The sequence below is a fragment of the Notechis scutatus genome, chromosome Z, assembly GCF_049901735.1.
Source record: "Notechis scutatus isolate UNSWTSFEM ecotype Mainland chromosome Z, rNotScu1.2, whole genome shotgun sequence".
NCBI classification, from domain to species: Eukaryota; Metazoa; Chordata; class Lepidosauria; order Squamata; family Elapidae; genus Notechis; species Notechis scutatus.
In genome coordinates, this window is record NC_142025.1 from 3,670,653 (window position 1) to 3,689,944 (window position 19,292).

At 45.7% G+C, this 19,292-nt stretch overlaps 1 protein-coding gene across 8 annotated transcripts in view; it reads right to left on the reverse strand.

Moving 5' to 3' along the window:
* Positions 1-17,219, reverse strand: part of ADCYAP1R1 (ADCYAP receptor type I) — an 82,272-nt gene extending 65,053 nt beyond the window's left edge. For 3 of the 8 annotated variants that reach the window (XM_087946975.1, XM_087946973.1, XM_087946974.1), the window contains exon 1: positions 17,012-17,219. The gene's annotated coding sequence lies outside the window, so the exon portion shown is untranslated. The remainder of the gene's footprint in view (positions 1-17,011) is intronic. The other 5 variants (XM_087946980.1, XM_087946976.1, XM_087946978.1 and 2 more) reach the window with 3 other exon arrangements.
* Positions 17,220-19,292: the final 2,073 nt, after the last annotated feature.

A 19,292-nucleotide genomic window follows, 5' to 3' on the forward strand; every position in this document is an offset into this window, starting at 1 on the left:
TTTCTTTGATAACTATCTCATTTTCACACTGATGCCTCTTTCTTAGTCTGTAATGAACCGTGTTTTATTTTGTATTCTGGCCATTGTGCCTTGTTCTTCAGGTTTATTGCCCAGTGTGTGCAGTGCAGACAGTGGGAGGGAGATATATAAATATTTTTAATTGGAGATATAATGCTAGGCAGTGACGGAGAAATTGTTTGGCGGCTGCTTTCCCTGTGTCCTTCTAAATTCCTCAGACAATTGTCCTTGAAGTTAACCTCCAAAATAATGGCCAAGGATATCTGTGAGCTCCGGAAATGGATGCATGCTTTCTTCGCCCAAAAACCTTTTGACGGGTCACCAAGGGGAGGAAGGACACTGAATGGTTCAAGAGGACTTTCTGCTGAAGTCCAACGATACCTCTGGCACTAACCCAATCCTATTATTCCTTGGAGAGGTCTATAATGCTGGGATTGGTGGAAGGAACGAGAAGGAGAGGACAACTACGTGAAGGAAAGAGGACAACTGGAGGAAAGAAAGGAGGAGGAGAAGAGGTGGAAAAGGAGGGAGGGCAGGGAGGAGGAGGAGGAGGAAGAGGGGGACAGGGAGGAGGAGAAGAAGAAGAGGAAGAGGAGGAGAGGAGAAGAGAAGGAGGAGGAGAGGTGGAGGACGAGGAAGAGGAGGAGGAGGAAAAGGAGGGCGGGGAGGAGGAGAAGAAGAGGAGGAAGTGGAGGAGGAGGAGGAGAAGGAGGAAGAAGAGGGTGGGAAGGAGAAGAGGAGGAGGAAGAGGGAGAAGGAGGAAGAAGAGGGCGGGGAGGAGGAGAAGGCAAAATAGAGAGGAGGAGAGGAGAAGGAGGAGGAGAGGTGGAGGAGGAGGGCAGGGAGGAGGAGAAGAAGAAGAGGAAGAGGAGGAGGAGAGGTGGAGGAGGAGGAAGAGGAGGAGGAAGAAAAGGAGGGCGGGGAGGAGGAGAAGAAGAGGAGGAGGTGGTGGATGAGGAGAAGAAGAGGAGGAAGTGGAGGAGGAGGAGAAGGAGAAGAGGAGGAGAAGAGGAGGAGAAGGGGAGGAGGAGGAAGAGGAGAAGTGGGGAGGAGGAAGAGGAGGAAAGAGAGGGCCGTTAGGAACAAGGCAAATGGAGTGATGGGTGCACTGTTGGAAGCCCTGAAGGTTGGGGAAGATCCTCCTAAAGAAGAACCTACCTGTCCAATCCCCAAGAGTTGATATCTATACGATGGAGTTTCAACCATCAGCCAACTCACATTTGGTCTGGCCAGAATGTGGCTTGTGACGATCCATTTCGGGAAAGCTAAGAAGACAACCTCCCTGTCTGGACTAGCTCAATCTCGCTTGTCCATCCCAGCCGTAGAGGAGAACCCTGGACCATTTTGGAGACCATCTTGAAAAGTGGATTCGAGAGCTATCAGGTAAAACAAACGACAGATTCGCCCTTGGAGGCTGCAACTGGATTCTCCTCCTTGGAAGCGGGTTGGAAGACGGTGTTACTCAACCCCCTTAATTTTTTATTTATTTATTTGTTTGTTTTTTTAAAAAGGGGAGAATCCGAGCGTAGCATCCGTTTCCTGATCCAGCCCATCTTGCAAGGTGGCATCAGCCTGGGGATTTGAAGCATCTCCATAGAGGATAAGTTATCTCCCTTCTCCTTCTTTACACGCGCTTAATTGAAGGGTTTTAAAAGCGGTTTCTCCCACCCACACTTTAACCTCATTCTCCCCTTTCTTCTGTTACGAGAGGAAATGAGTAACTTCCACTGCTTTGAATAAGTTACCCACATATAATGTTCAGGAAATGAAGGTTCTCAATGATGCTGTGCTTCTCCTTTTCTCCTTCACCACACTTTCTCCTCTTCCTCATCTTTCCCCCCCTCCTCTCTTTCTCTTTCTGCTCCCTCCTTTCTTCTTCTTCTTCCTCCTCTTCTACTTTCTTCCCCTTCTTTTATTTTTCTTCTTCCTCTTCTTCCCCTTCCTCCTCCTCTTCTCCCTCTCCTCCTTTTTCTCTTCTTCTTCTCTCTACCCTCCTTCTTTCATTCTTCTTCTCCTTGTCCTTCACCTTCTCCTCCTCTTCTTTCACTTTCTCCTCCTCCTCCTCCTTTTCTTTTCCTTCTTCTCTTCATCCTCTACCCACACTCTCCTCCTCCTCCGGCAGAGAAGCAGAACTTTGTGCTATGCACACACAACTCTGTGTGTGTCTGTGTGGATCGCACAATGTCAGACTGGCATCTCCGGCAACTGAGGGTGAATTATTCCAGCTGCCTACTGCTTTCCTCTTTACAACTGCACCACCACTGTGGAGAAAAGCAAAGCTGCCAATCAGCTTTTTAGTATCTCGATCTTTGGCTGAGACTGCAGAACGGGGAGTTTTACACTGAGCTTCCCCCGAGTTCAGGCACACAATTTAGAAATGTTCCTAATGAAGTCCGTCCTGGGAACGGAGGTCGTCACCCTTTACGATGCCAACCGAGGCCGACGTCATTGTTGCCAAGTGGGCTGAATTTTGCCCCGTTTTGTGGCCCTTTCTTGCCACAGCGGTTAAGTGAATCACTGCAGCGGTTACAAGGTTGTTAAGCGAATCTGGCTTCCCCGTTGACTTCACTTGTCCAAAGGTCGCAAAAGGTAATCACATGACACACACAAAACCGCAGGACACTCAAGAGGAAGAGGAGAAGAGGGAGGAGGAGGAAGAGGAGGGAGGAGTAGTGGAGGGAAGAGAAGGAGGAAGAGGAGGAAAGAAGAGGGAGGAGGAGGAAAGAGGAGGAGGAGGAAGAGGAGGGAGGAGGAGGAAGAAAGGAGAGGAGGAAAGGAGAGGAGGAGGAAAGAGGAGGAGGAGGAGGAGGGAGGAGGAGGAGGAGGAAGAAAGGAGAGGAGGAAAGGAGAGGAGGAGGAGGAAAGAAGAGGAGGGAGGGGGAGGAGGAGGAGGAACAAAGGAGAGGAAGAAAGGAGAGGAGGAAAGGAGAGGAGGAAAGAAGAGGAAGAAAAGAGGAGGAAGAGGAGGGAGGAGGAGGAAGAAAGGAGAGGAGGAAAGGAGAGGAGAAGGAAAGAGGAGGAGGAGGATTGTGGAGTCATGGTGCTTTCTGAGCTTGGTAACTTTCTTTCCGACCTTTCATGACCCAACTAGGTAACCTCATCAGTGCTAGAAGGGAGTGGGGTTTTCTCTCATTTAATATACTAGCGGCTCCCTTTGTCCGAGCTGCGACTGCCTCGGTGGTTCCTTGACTGGGGGGGTATTGTAGTCCCTGGATCCTAGCGTCCTTTTCCTTCGTGTGCCCTAGGACCGCCCTTTGATGGACATCTTTGCGCCCAACAAGGCTGCTGCAACAACGAGGCTCCTGCTGCCCAGCTGTGCATCTCTTCAAAGAGTTGCTTTGCTTTGAGGAAGGACCTTCAAAGAGCTTCAAAGAGCTTCAAAGATTCGGCTCCCTTCCTCCTCAGGAAAAACACCCAGGGCCCCCACCCCACCCCCATGCCTGCTTTCTCCACCAGTGTTTCTGGGCATATGCAGAAGGCCCAGCCAACCCCTGAATCCACCAGCTGAACCCTCGTAACAAAGGAAAAAGTACCATAAAAATATTTGGGGGAAAAAGAAACCAAAACAAAATAGCTACAGGTTGTCCTCGAATTATGACCACAACGGTGGCCAAAATTTATGTTGCGAATAGGTTAAGTGAGTTTTGCTCCGTTTTTGCGGCCTCCCTTGCCACAACAGTGAAGGTGAATCCCTGCCATCGTTAAAATTAGTCACACGGTTGTTAAATGAAGCCGGCTTTCCCCATTTCAATTTTGCTTGTCGGGAGGTGGCAAAAGGGGATGTATCCTGTGACCCCCGGGAACACTGTGACCGTCATAACTACGAGTCAGTTGTCATGTGTCTGAATTCGGATCGCCTGACCATGGGGATGTTGGAAGGGTCGTAAGTGTGAAATACGGTCCTAAGTCTCTCTCTTTTTTTTTTTGTGCCGTTGTAACTTCCAACAGTCACTAAATGAACTGTTGTAAGTCAAGGTCTACCTGTACGTGATAACTTCTCTCTTGATAGACTCCATGAGAGCTGATAAGGGAGATGGTTCATTGTACATCAGTCCTTGAGTTACAACCATTCCTTGAGTGACCATTCCAAGTTACAACGGCACTGAAAAAAGTGGACCGAAAGTGGTCACGTGATCAAAGTTTAAACACTAGGCAAGCTGGTTCATACTTATGACGGTTGCAGTGATCTCCTTTTGCGACCTTCTGACCAGCAAAGTCAATGGGGAAGCCAGATTCGCTTTACAACCGGGCTCCTGACTTAACCGCGGTGATGATTCCCTTAACAACAGTGGCTAGAAACGTCTTTAAACGGGGCGAAACCCGTGGAACAAAAGCCCCGCTTAACAACTGACGTTTTGGGCTCTGCCGTGGTCGTAAGTCGAGGACCACCTGGAAATAAAAACCCACAACTCCACAAAAACCATGGAGTTCCCCCTTTTTTGTAGGGGGGAGTTTGAACACAAAAGTGGGCTCTTCCTGAGCCCAAAGAGGGCTCATCCCATCCGTTCCCAGCCTCTATTTTTAAATCCACTCGTAATATCAACTGTTTCCCACAGGTGTTTTTCGCTTGAGAGTCGAGATTGTGTTTGTCTCGAGATTTGGGTGTTTTGTGTGTGTGCTAGATGCAGCCCCTGAATAGAGGCAATCACAGCACAATGGTTGGTATGTGTCTGTCTGTGTGTGTGTGTGTATCTCCCCTTTGGACACGTGATGTTGGCGGCTTCGGAGGCAATTAACGAGGCCTTCACGGATGGGTGTGCAACACAGATACCCCTTCATGGTAAAAAGGCTGTATCTCTTAAAGATGTTTATTTGCTGTTTTCTTTTGCTGAAAAGCATCCAAGCTAAGCAAACCGATGCTGTTTGAAATGCCAGAATCCTGATGATTAATCAGCTTGAGGTTTGTTGTTGTTGTTGTTGTTGTTTCTGGAGGTGGGGTTTTTTTTTTTTTTTGCAACCTTTATCAAATCAAAAGCCTCTGCAAAGAACTCAGCAATTTTTACTAGCCCTGCACCGGGTGGGGGGGCCACAAGGCTTTTCTCCACAATTCTGAAGTGTCTGTCGTGGAAAACAGAGAAAAGAGCTTCGAGACAGTTTCCCAGGGCTTAACATTCCTTCTCTCTCTCTCTCTCTCTCCCTCTCCCCTGCCCTTGTTTCATCTATGCAGCAATTCTACCAGAGAGGCCAAGGAGAGAGAGGTAATAAAACGTCTACTGCCCAATTTAATAGCCGAGTGGGGATTTGAACCTGGAGCCCGATGCTGCTGCTGCCAAACGAACAAAGCAAAACATTTTCTTAAGTAGCCACTAGAAAGAATGGTGGGGGGAAAAATAAAAACATTCGTTGTTCAAAAGGCAGAGTCGTAAACATACAAAGAGGCAAATTGAAACCAGTCTCCCTAATGTGACAATATGCCTACCATGCCAGGATATATAAATTTGTCATAAAACGCAGAGTTCAGCCGAGATCGGCAACAAAGAACAGTTCTTCCATATGCTGAAAGTATAATAGGAAACATAAAACAGAATACGCGGCCAATATGCTGGTGTGTTTTGATGATTTATCTGGGCCAGCTTTTGTGATGCGCCCTTGCTTCGAGGAAGGAAAGAAGGAAGGAAAATAGAGGAAAAAGGATAAGGTGGGAGGGATGAGAGAGAAAGGAAGGAAAAAAGGGCAGGAGTGGAGAAAAGGAAGGAAGGAAAGAAGCAGAAGGAAAGAAAAGAAATAGACCAAGGAAGGAAGGAAGGAAGAGAAATAGAGGGAGGGAGGGAGGGGAGAGAAAGGAAGTAAAAAAGGGCAGGAGTGGATAAAAGGAAGGAAGGAAGGAAGCAGAAGGAAGGAAAAGAAATAGACCAAGGAAGGAAGGAAGGAAGGAAGAGAAATAGAGGGAGGGAGGAGAGAGAAAGAGGAAGGAAAAAAGGACAGAAGTGGAGGAAAGAAAAGAAGGAAGGAAGCAGAAGGAAAGAAAGAAATAGACCAAGGAAGGAAGGAAGGAAGAGAAATAGAGGGAGGGAGGAGAGAAAGAGGAAGGAAAAAAAAGGACAGAAGTGGAGGAAAGAAAGGAAGGAAGGAAAAGAAACAGCAGGAGGGAAGGAGGAAAAAAGGAGGAAAAAAAGAAGGAAGGAGAAGAAAAAAGGAAAGAAGCATAAGGAAGGAAAATAAATAGAGGATGGATGGAAGGAAGAAAGGGTAGGAGGGAGGGAGGAAAAGAAATAGAAGAAGAAAGGAAGGGAGCAGGAGGGAAGGGAGAGAAAGAGGAAGGGAGAAAGGACAAGAAGACAAGAAGGAAGGAAAGAAGGAAGGAAAAGAAATAGACGAAGGAAGGAGGGAAGGAATCTATTTTGCCCGTAGCTTTATTTTCACAGCCAAGATATTTTATTGTTTATACTCAGCGCTTTCGCCTCATCGTATGATGGATGTTCTGTAAAAACCTCCCTTGGAAATCCGACATGTTTACTAACTTCTCCCTCCTTTCAGAAGCCGGCCAGAGACGCCTCCCCGGTCACTGAAGTCGCTAAAGGCAAAAAACGTTTTGGGGTTCCTTCAGGCCTTACTTGGCGTATGCCCGGTTAGCAATCCATGCTCCCTACCATGCAGGCAGTCCTCAACTTACAACCCGTTCATTTAGTGACCGACCAAAGTTACAACAGCACTGAAAAAAGGGACACGGCCGTTTTCACATTTAATGACCATTGCACATCCCCGTAGAGTCACGTGATCAAAATTCAGGTGCTTGGCAACTGGCATGTACTTATGAAGGTTGCAGTGTCCTGGGTCACGTGATCCCCTTTTGCGACCTTCCAACAAGCAAAGTCCATGGGGAAGCCAGATTCACTTAACAACCGGGTGACTAACTTAAGAACTGCAATGGTTCACTTAACAACAGAGGCAAGAAAGGCTGTAAAATGGGGCAAAACTCACATAACAGCTGTCTCGCTTAGCCACAGAAGCTTTGGGCTCAGTGTGTGGTCGTAAGTCGAGGACTACTTGAAACAAAAACTCTTTGTCATTTCCATTAGGGAAAACGCCTCCAGAACAGACATGGGTTGTTGTTGTTTTTTGCCACTGTGCTGAAAAGTGTGTTGATCTCATTTCATACTTTAGAAAAGGCAGGTTGCCACAATTCCCGGATAACCCCTTGGCCAGAAAGAGGCACTCTGGACATGCTCAGGAGCTCGTGTTCGCAATTCAGCCATTGTGGGTGGATCAGAAATAAGCAGAAATACATGTCTATGGAGATTCTCAGCCATCCAGATCACGTCCTTTTCAAAGGTGCTTTTTTTTCCCAAGAGACCACTGAACTTCCTTGTTTTTCCTTGAAAACGTTTCGCTTCTCCTCCAAGCAGCTTCTTCAGTTCTGACTGGATGGTGGGGAACGGAAGGGTTCATATACTCCTTGCAAGACAGCTGGTCATTTCCATCCTTTTTGCAGAAATACACCTTCAACTGCATTCTCACTCACGCCAGTAATACTATTGCTAAATTTGCAGATGATACAACAGTGGTGGGACTTATCTCCGGGGGGAAAGAGTCTGCCTACCAAGATGAGGTGGACCGGTTGCTTTTGTGGTGTGGAGACAATAACTTGGTCCTCAACACCAATAAGACCAAGGAGCTTATAGTAGACTATAGAAAGAACAGATCAGACATCCAGCCCTTGCTTATCAATGGAGACCGAGTGGAGCAAGTGGCCAGTTTTAAGTTTCTGGGTGTTACCCTAAAAGAGGACCTGACTTGGGGTGCTCACATTGCAGCCCTGGTCAAAAGAGATTATACTACCTGAGACTTCTCAGAAAACAACAACAGAATGAAAAGCTGCTGGTGACCTTCTACCGCTGCACCAGAGAGAGCATTTTAACTTACTGCACCTCTGTCTGGTTTGCCAATTGCACAGTGGCAGATAGGACAGCACTCCAGAGGGTGAACGTCATTGCCCAGAGGATCATGGGTTGCCCTCTCCCCTCTTTGGAAGAGCTTTATAGCTCCCGCTGCCTTAAGGAAGTTCAAAACATTCTCAAAGATCCATCTCATCCTGGGAACCCCCCTTTTTTTGAACTATTACCATCCGGCAGACGGTACAGAACAATAAAAACAAGGACAAATAGGCTGAAAAACAGCTTCTATCCCAGGGCAGTAGCTCTGCTGGATTCTGCTGTGTAGCGCAGTGTGTAGTCAGGGTTTTCAATTCAATGTGTGGAGTGCGAAGGATGTGTTTATTTTCATGGTCATGATGTGCACTGAAGATGGTGTTTGATTTCGTTGTATGAGGTGCAATGACAAAAAAGTAAATTAACTAACAAACCATTTCAGAGAGTAGCAGAAAGAAAACGTTGCAATTAAAAAAAAATTTTTTCCCCCAATGGATGGTCAGCCTAGCAAAGTTTCTTATGTCAGAGAAAACACTAATTATTTATGCTTAAGCATGGTCGTGCCGTCATAGAGCGGCTAGGAACCTCAGAGATCATCAAGACCAACCCTTCCACATTGCAGGACTCCCTCCTCAATTCTTGATACTTGACTAACCAACCTTTATTGGAAAAACACCAGTGAAGGTCATTAAACCCCATTCAGGCTGCAATTATTCCCCCAAATGACAGCTCTCTTAATGCTTGACCTGTCTGACTGCAGACACTTATTTAATTTCACCAACTCATGCAGCCTCTGTACCTCCAGCTTAAATATATCTTTTTTAAAAAAAAAAAAATCTGTTATTTTTAAAAATGTGGTCTCCTTGTTCTTTCTTTCGGACAGGATTTTGTTCTGTTTTTCCACAGATAGCGGCAGTTGCAAACAGCTAGACAGGAGGTCCTTGACGTACAACCATAAAGGGGATCGCGTAACCCCGGGGCATTGCCACCGTCATAAACACGAGTCAGTTGCCGAGTGTTTTAATTTTGACCATGTGACCACGGAAACACTGCAATGGTCGTTAAGTGGGGGAAATGATCCTAAGTTGCTTTTTTCAGTGCCCTCTGCAAGTTCAAACGGTCATTAGTAAGACCACACCTAGAGTCCTGCATCCAGTTTTGGTCACCACACTATAAAAAAGATGTTGAGACTCTAGAAAAAGTGCAGAGAAGAGCAACCAGGATGATGAGGGAACTGGAGACTAAAACATATGAAGAACGGTTACAGGAACTGGGCCTGGCTAGTCTAGTGAAGAGAAGGACCAGGGGAGACAGGAGAGCATCTTCCAATATTTGAGGGGCTGCCACAGAGAGGAGGTGTGGGGGTCAAGCTATTTTCTAAAGCACCCGAAGGCCAGACAAGGAATGAAGGATGGAAACTGAACAAGGAGAGATTCAACCTAGAAATAAGGAGGAACTTTCTGACAGGGAGAACAATCAACCCAGGGAATAGAAGTTGCCCTCAGAAGTTGCGGGAGCTTCATCACTTGAGACTTTCAAGAAGAGGTTGGACTGCCCTCTGTCAGAAATAGTGTAGGGTCTCCCGCTTGGGCGGGGGGTTGGACTAGATGACCTACAAGGTTCCTTCCAACTCTGATTATCTGAATCTGAAATGAATGGTTGTTACTGGGATTAAATCAGATGTAATTCTCTTCATTTTGATAAACAGTGGGAAATGATGTCAACAGATTTGTCATGTGCTAGCAAATTAGCAAATCCTGCACAAAACAGGCTTGGTGGGGGGGAACAGCTGTAGGGTCAGTGTCTCTTAGCAGATCTTTCTATTTGGCTGCTGATCGGCTGTGGATAATGGAAAACAGAACTAAAGGCAGCTGGACAACTGCTGGGAAAGGAAGATACGTCCATGTTCCCACTTGCAAAACTGCATTCCTGTACAGTCATCCCATCCGTTGAACAACCAAGTTAAACACACGATGTTCGTTTTTTTGTTTATCTTTTGTTTTATTTTATGGCAAGCCCTCAACTTAGGACCACCACGGAGCCCAAAACCTCTGTTGCTTAAGTGAGATGCTGGTTAAGCAAGTTTTGCCTGCATTTTGCAATCTTTCTTGCCCACCGTTAAGTGAATCCCCCCAGGTGTTAAATTAGTAAGTCAGTTGTTAAGTGAATCTAGCTTCCCGTTGACTTCACTTTGGCCAGAAAATTGCAAACACACACACACAGACACACCTCTGGACTCTGCAACCGTCATAAAAGTGAGTCAATGGCCAAGCGACTGAATTGTGATCAGGTGACTGGGGATGCTGCAATGGTCGTAAGAGTGAAAAAGGGCCATAAGTCACTTTTTCAGTGCCGTTGGGACTTTGAATAGTCTCTCAATGAAAGCTTGAGGATTGCCTGTGGTCTGTTCTGTTCCGTTCTGTACTGTATACCATTCTGTGCTATATTCTGCGTTTTCCTATTTTAATTCTATTCACAAAAATAGGATAGCCACTTTTGTGTGAAAACGCACACAGCACGGAGGGAGGATCCCAAAATGCAAATCAGACTTCTAAATGTTGATACAGCATTTAACAGTAATTACGAATCATTAGAATAAGTGTGAGCTAGCGGTTGAAACTAGAGCAGAACAGCGAAGGGAACACACACACACACAGACACACAGACACACACACACAGAGATGCACTGATTGTGCAAAAGCGCACTGTTGGGACCTGCTGTTCTGTAGGATTTCAGCCACCATATATCTTGGTTTGTTTCAGGAGGGCACTAAATCAAGAGATCCTAGCTTGCCCTGGATAGCAAAAACCTTCTGCGTAAAAAAAATGGGTTGAGTTGCATCCGATTGTTGCAGCAACTATAACACCGTTATGTAAGTTGTGTTGCATCCCAATATACTTGTAGGTGCAATTTCAAGGTGCTGGTGATTTACTGATTGGATTTTTATTTTATCAGATTTATCCGACCTTTATTGCTTTAGAAATAACTCTAGGCAGCAAAAACATACCTAATATTTATTTGTATTTCCTCCTATTTTCCCCACAACAACAACCTTGTGAGGTGGGTTGGGCTGAGAGGTAAGGACTGGCCCGAAGTCACCCAGATGGCTTTCATGGCTAAGGCAAGATTAGAAAACTCCTGGTGATTGGCCCAAAATCACTTAGGCAATTTTGGTGCTTAAGGCTGGACTAGAACTCACAGTCTCCTGGTAATTAGACCCAAATTCACCCAGCTGGCTCACATGCCTGAAATGGGATTAGAACTCGCCATCTCCTAGTGATTGGCCCAAAGCCACCCAGCTGACTTTCATCCCTAAGATGAAACTAGAACTCGCTGTCACCCAGCCAGCTTTCATGCCTAAGGTGGGACTAGAACTCACCCTCTCCTGGTGATTGGCCCAAATTCATGCAGGCTCTTTTTCTGCCTAAGGCGGGACTAGAACTCGCCATCTCCTAGTGATTGGCCCAAAGCCACCCAGCTGACTTTCATGCCTAAAGCGGGACTAGAACTCACCCTCTCCTGGTGATTAGGTCAAAGTCATCCAGCCGGCTTTCGTGCCTAAAGTGGGACTAGATAGGACTCAGTCATTTGGTTCCTAAGCCAGCGCTTTAACCACTGTACTATCTCTAATTTATCACCTGTAAAGCCTGTGTAAATGCCGGGTGAGGAATTCTGGGAGTCGAAGTCCACAAGTCTTAAAGTGGCCGAGGTGGGAGACCCCTGGCATCGATGGAACGGCGACCCTGGGGAAGGGAAGGTGTTTTTTTTTTCCAGTGCTGTTGTAACTTTGGATGGTCACTAAATGAACTGTTGTAAGTCGAGGAGGGTCTCATCTCCTCATCCTTTTTTTAGAGATGCCTACTCAAAGGTTTAGCCTGCTTTACCATTTTTGGAAAAGGAGGGAAGGAAAGGACCCCAAAATCAATTCGGATCGAAATTTGCAATCTGAAATTGCAAAAAGAAAACCTGGTTTTTCTCTGCCAGATGCGAGGAAAGGAATGGAGGGGGGAAAAATATTTTTTTCTTTTTAAGGCAATGGGGGGGAGAGAATGAAGTGATAACAGAAGAACAGAGTTGGAAGGGACCTTGGAGGTCTTCTAGTCCAACTCAAGCAGGACACCCTACCATTTTAGACAAGAAGCTGTCTTCACACTTAAAGCTTTCCGAGCCCCCAAAATGGCAGGATGCAAGACCGAAGCCTTTGCTTGTTCAGCCAGCTAACAGAGGACTGTAAAAATGGTATCAGGTTCTCTTCCTGGACTTTATCATAATGTTCGTAGTGTTGGGACCTCGGAGGCCTTCTAGTCCAACCTCCTGCAGGTAGTCCTCGACTTACAACAGTCCATTGCTTGACTGTTCCGAAAAAAGTGACCCTTTTTCACACAGACCATTGCGGCATCCCCACAGTCTCGGCAACTGACTCATATTTATGGCGGTTGCAGTGTCCAGGTCCCCGTTTGCGACCTTCTGGCAAGCGAAGTCAACGGGAAAGCCGGATTCACTTAACGACCCTGTGTGGCTGACTTAATGTCGGTGGCAAGGAAGGTCATCCAATGGGGGCCAAACTCACTTTTAAAAAAAAGCCTGCCTCACTTAGCAACTGAAATGTTGGGCTCCAGCACGGTCGTAAGTCGAGGATTAACTGTAGTCAAGAGCTTTTGTAGGCCCCCATGCAGCGGTAGCATTCAAATAACTTAACAACCGGTTCTCGGCCCTAATGATTTCTTCCAACAACTGGTTCACCAAACGGCTCAGGAAGTTAACAACCGGTTCTCGCAAACCGGTGTGAACCGGCTGTATCCCATCACTGTCCCGTGTACAGAACAAATCAGGGAATGTTTTAATTTCAACATTCAATCTTTCATAAATAAATTATTTTATTACTCTCGGGTCTCCAAGCACAGGGTTTTAAAGGAAGAAAGCATACGCAATGAGTAATTAAACTGAAAAAATAAATAAATAAGCGTGCATTCCCTTTAAAAGGAGAAAATCACGTTTTATCATGGAAGCTGGTTTGTTCCCTCTACTTGTAACACACAAATGTCCAGTTCAAGGGATAGATGAAAGTCCCCCTTTGTAGGGAAGAAGGAAATGTGGTCTGGAGGGCAAAATGCTATCAAGGAAACATGGGTTCCACTCCAGTTTTAGCCAACTCGCAGGGGTGTTATCCTGGGGGAGAAACAGGAGGAGCAATTGCACTGCAGGTATTCCTCATTTTACAACCGTTTAGTGACTGTTACAAGTTGCAAAGGCCCCGAGAAAAGGGACATACGGCCATTTTTTTACTTTGCACGAAGCGGCAGCCCCACGATTGAAATTCGGGCACTTGGCAACTGACTCACATTTACGACGGTTGCAGCATCCTGGGGTTACGTGATCCCTCTTGTGACCGTCTGACCAGCAAAGTCAACGGGGAAGCCAGATTTACTCAACACCCCTGTGACTAACTTAACAACAGCAGTGATTCATGCACCGGCTGACCAAAAGGGTCGTGAAACTCATGTAACTGTTAGCAAAGGAAATTCAGGGTCCAACTGCAGTCATAAACTGAGGACTATCTGTATGTGCCACATTGAAGGAAAAATAGAATCGAAAAGAAAAAAAGAAATCCATTTTAAATCCCTCTGTCCTTAGGATCCAAGTCAAAATTCAGTTTCCCTCTTTTTGGTAAACCACATGTCAGCAAACACCTAAACTTTTTCCTTCGTTTTTATTTTTAAAAATTGTTGCACAGGTAATCCTCAACTGGTCAGTTCATTTAGTGACTGTTTGAAGTTACAGTTCATTTAGTGACCATTTGAAGTTACAGTGGCCCTGAAAAAAGTGACTTATGACCATTTTTTCATACTTATGACTGTTGCAGCATCCCCATGGGCACCTAATAAAAATTCAAGCAGTGGGTGACTGACTCATATTTATGACGGTCGCAGTGTCCCAGGGTCACGTGATCCCCTTTTGCAACCTTCTGACAAGCAAAGTTGATGGGGAAACCAGATTCACTTAACATCCGTGTAACTAACTGCAGTGATTCACTTAACAACAGTGGCAAGAACAGTCATAAAATGGGGAAAAATTAGCATCTGTCTCGCTTAGCAGCTGAAATTTTGGACTCAGTTGCAGTTATAAGTCAAGGACTACCGATACATGCATCTACAAGTAGTCCTTGAAATACGACTGGTCGCTTAATGATGGATCTTCCCAATTTATGACGAATGCAGCGTCGGGGTGTGTGTGCTGTGTGATTCCCCTTTTGCAGCCTTTTGACAAGCAAAGCCAATGGGGGAGGCCAGATTCAACGACAACGACAACATTGCTGATGGAACAACTTGCAGTGATTCGCTTAACAATGGCAGAAAAGATCATAAAATGGGGAAAAACTCACTTAGCAATGGAAAATTTGGGCTCCATTGTGATTGTAAGTCAGGACTACCTGTATTACAGTCACCCTCGCCTGGTCCAGAGGTGAGAAAACCCCTGCATTTAAGCATCTGGGCACGGGTGCAAATCAAAGCATCTTTAATTTCGCCGCAAAGTCTCAAATCCTTCTTTGCATTGTGTATTTTTAGCAGCAGCCGAAAAGAAACTTCTATTTTCTCTGCCAAACACCATGAATAAGTCCAGCTGCTCACAGTAAACAGAAGAAGGGGGGAAAAAATACTCCCTCTTTGACTGAATCAGTTAAGAGAGAGAGAAAAAAGTGTAAAATGGCCTCCTGACGTTCAGGAAAATCACTTTATTCTACGACTTATCGGTTCTGCTTCATCCCGGCGTCCCTTGTATGTTTAATTTTAAATTTTATTTCTTGGCATTTCAGGGGCTTCAACTCTCTGTGGATAAGTGTTTCATTTGCCTCTCTATCAGGATCGGTAGAATTAGTTAGCCATATACCAGCAGTCCTCAACTTACAACCACAATTGAGTCTGAAACTTCTGTTGCTAAGCGAGACAATTGTTAGAGTTTTGACCCGTTTTACCACCTTTGTTGCCACGGTTGTTAAGCGAATCACTGCTGTCGTTAAGTCAGTAACATGGTTGTTAAGTGAATTGGGCGTCCCCTCGTTGACTTTGTTGGTCAAAAGGTCGCAAAAGGGGATCACATAACCCTGGGACACTGCAACCATCATAAATATGAGTCGGTTGACAAGCGTCTGAATCTTGATTACGAAACCATGGGAATGGTGCAACGGTTGCAAGGGTGAAATCCTTTCACACAAGTCACTTTTCATAAGTCACTTTTTTCAGTGCCGTTGTAACTTCGAATGATCACTAAATGGACTGTCGTAAGTCGAGGACTACCTGTGTTTGTTATCATATGGGTGCGTTTCATCGTTTTCTTTCGTCATTGTTCATTTCATTGTTCATTTATTTTGCTTCTGTTTTGTACACCCTCTTTTCATTCTTTCCTCCCAATTGTTGTAAGCCTCATGGTGATTGTTTTGCTTTTAAATATATTCAAGTATCCCTTTGTTATAGGTTCTTCTCTGGAGTTTGTACTTTTAACTTTTTATATGCTGTATCTTTTTTTAGCTTTTAATATTACTGACTCTTTGCATTCCACCCTTACTATGGCGGTCCATCACCGCAATTAAAATTCGATTTTATTTGTGTGGCTTGTCACCTTGAGCTCGCCTTCATTGCAAAGCAACCAACATGTGCATGCAAAAAAGACATTAAACTACGTTAATCCATGATGATGGTTCCATCTGTATCGCATCTCGTGTCCAAACATTATAAACCTTTATTACGTTTTAATGCATAATTCACACAACCTGACAAGGCTTATTAATCAAGGTAGGTAAATGCCTTGTAAAATAATCTTTGCTAACACCCTAAGCGGACTCAACATGGTTTGTTTTTGGCCAGCAATGACTAGACACTGGTTTATATCTCGGTGCCTCCTGCAAACTGAGAAAGCAGGTTAATTCAGCAACCTGGGAGACGATTGTTGTGTGAAGGTGGCCAATGAGACACAGAAGGTGACCTGATTCCAGTTTCAATCCAGCAGAGAATCCCTTCTATTCATTTGACCCACTCTGGACCACATCTCCTTGGACCCTCCTTTCACACAACCACTCACATACACACCCCGAGTTGTGAGTCTGTCGGTCTCGGCTGAATGGCTTTGTGGATTGGGGTATCTGCGGAGAATTTGCGTGTGAAGAGGGGGCTCGGGCGGTGGGGAGGTGGGCACGGGGGACTATTCTCCAGCCATGTTGAGCCGAAAGCAGACGTGAGATACATACCAATACACGAAGGGTCAAAACCAGTGGGACTCTCCCTCCCTCTTTCCATCCATTTCTCCTCCAGAGCATTCACCCCAATGCATGCATGATGAAATGATAGATGGATGGATGGGTGGGTGGGTGGATGGATAGATAGAAGGAGAGAGAAAGAGGGGGGGGAGAAGACTAGAGGAGAGATGGAGAGAGATAATGGATTGATATAAAAGAGAGAGAGAAAGGATGGATGGATAGATAGAGAGATAGATAGGATAGATGAGAGGTAGAGGATAAGTGGATGGATGGATGGATGGATGGATGAGAGACAGAGAGAGAATTATATAGATGGATGAGAGGGGGAAGAGAGAATGATGAAGATAGATGAGAAAGAGGGAAGAGAGAGAATGGATAGATGGATGAGAGCGGGAGAGAATGGATGAAAGAAAATGGACAGGAGAGAAAAGGGCAGGCGGATATACAGAAGGGAGAGAGAAGGGGAGAAGAAAGGGAGAGAAGGATGGAGAGAAGGAAAAGAGAGGGAGAGAGAAAGAAAGAGACCTCAGACGTTTCCCTCGCGCGCTGCGGGAAGGTGAACCTTGCGCTTCTCCCGCGGGCGGGCAATCCCCGCGCAAGAATTCCACGCCACCGGAGAAACTCCCGAGCGGCTTCCCGCCGAAGTCCCGCTGCACCAGTGGGAGACTAGTGACCCCGTCCCCTTCTCTCCCCCGCCTCTCCTTTCCTCCCCTCTCCCCTCTCTTTTTCAGCGACCCCCTTTTGTTCGCCATCCAAATCGTGGCACACCCCGTTTTCTTCGGGTCGCCCCCACCCGGCCACCCGCACCCAAGGCTCCCTGCACCTAGCGTGGGGTGGGGGTGCATTTATAGATGGGGAGGGGGCCCCCCTTACCATTGCAGTCCCGAAGATCCTCCTGGCCCCTCCACGCGCGATCTGGCTGCCGGCTGCAACCTTCAGGAAGGTGAAATCGGCGGGGTGCAAGTCGATCTGGGAAGGCGGGGGTGGTGGTGGTGGCTGTCCCCTTTTCGAAAAGGGGAGGAAAAAAACACAAAAGCCCCCGAAAAAAAAATCTTCTTTTTTTAAAACCCCAAAAGAGATGAAAGACGGCGGGGGGGACGGACACCCACGGGGTTTTGGGTGCAGAAGTCCACGAGAGGAGAAAGCTATTTTCCTTTCGCTTGACAAAATAATAAATAATAGTAAGGAAGGGGGAGGAATCCAGGGGTCACAGCCGCTCCTCAATGCTGCCTAGCGCCTTGAAAGGTGGGCTAGGGAGCTGTCCCACGCCCCTAGGCAATTTTCTCCCGGCGGGGAAGGCATCCCAGAGGGAGGTGTTGAGAAGAAAGGGAGCTCCGAGGTTTTTTTTAAAAAAAGATCTTTTTAAAAAGGAAAATGTATATATAAGAATGGGAGGATGCTACTGCCAGGCAGGGCTTGCTTCGTCCTTTTGGAAAAAGCTCCAATCCGGATACAGAGGAGGAAAGGAGAAAAGATCCGCATCCGAGACAGCTTCGTGAGAACCTGGCCAAGCCACCGGAGCGAGTGTGATCCCAATCCGCCGCATCCTGCAGAAAAATTCCCCGGGTTTTCCCTTCTCCCCCATCCTCCTGAGGGCGGGGGACGAGAGAGAGAGAGAGGGGGGCGCTGGGTGGAGTCTGCAGCCAATCACTTGCCGGGGCCGGCGCGCCAGAGCCAATGGGGAGAGGTGAGAGGCGTGGCCTCCTCCCGAGTGCTTCTTTCAACCGAATCTTCGGGGGCTATTCGGGGGCGGAGCCTGCTCGGGGGAGGGGGGGGACTTTGAGGACTAGCCTGATGAGGAGTGAGATGGAGAAGGGAGGCAGAAAAGCCAGGAGCAAATAAAAAAGGGGAGCAATCCCTAAAACAACCAGGGTGCCTTGTTTTGCAGGAGAACTTGACCCCGAGTTCAAGTTCTGCCTTAACCATGAAAAGGAAATGGATGCCTTTGGGTCTTTGACTCTTTTTCAGCCCAGCCCACCTCACAGGGTTGTTGTTGTGGGCAAAAATAGGAGGAGAAAGATGGTGTTGGATATATGCGCCAGGTTGGGTTATTTGTCAAGATAAAGATGGGTCTAAATACAATAAATAATCCTGGTTTTCCATCTTTGGCACCCGCAGTCTCCCTGTGGGTTTTCATAAGCAAAGGGGTGCAGGACAGTGAATTGTTGCAGATAGACTTCCCCTAGAGCTGGAGGCTTTAAGACTGTGTTTCTCAAGCTTGAAGATGTGTATGGACTTCAACTCCCAGAATTCCCCAACCAGCTCTTCCACGTTCCCAAAGTTGAGACTTTGAGACAGATGGCAAATCTCTTTTTCATAGACTGCCCCTGGCGCTGGAGGTTCTAGTCTTGCTCTCTTCTTAATTACAAAAGGCTGTTGATGATTTGGTTGCTATTTAGCCTTTGGTGTTAGCTTCTACCGAGTATAAAAAATATAAATGGCTGGATATAACTTGTGAGTAATGGTAAAAAAAAAGGATAGCACAAAAGATTTTAACCAACTGACACACTGTATGTTTATAATTGAAAGATGGCTTTATGTTTTTATGTTTTCTTCGTATGTTTGTTGTAAAAAATGAAAACTTTGTAAAAAGAAAAGAAAAGAAAAATGAAATAAAAAAATATATAAATGGCTGGGGAATTCTGGGAGTTGAAGTCCTCAACTCTTAAAATTGGCACTTTTGAACAACCCTGCTCTTAAAAAGAAACCAACACTGCAGTATTTAGTTGCACGCAAATACAGACAGACATGCAAAACACACGGTTATTTGAAGATCTGTTTTCATAAAAATGCCTAATCATCGAAAGGAGAAAAAGCAATCTAAAATTAGCATTTTGTGACTTGGGAATGGATGCTTTGGCTGATACTGGATTTATTTATGCATGCTATTATATGAGGCCTCTATGTCCATAGATGCAGGTCTTTTTTTTTTTTTTTTAATTCAAATTCATAGCGTTTTATGACAAAAAATGAGACATCTTTGCCAAGAATGAAAAGATCTGTCTTGAGGGGGATGAACATTTTATTTTATTTATTTATTTGCTCCATTTAAATTTTAACAAAGTTAAGTTTTGTTAAATGCATTTAATTATTAATTTAAATTTATTCGTTAAATTAAAATTGTTATTTGTTAAAATTAAATTTTGAATATAAG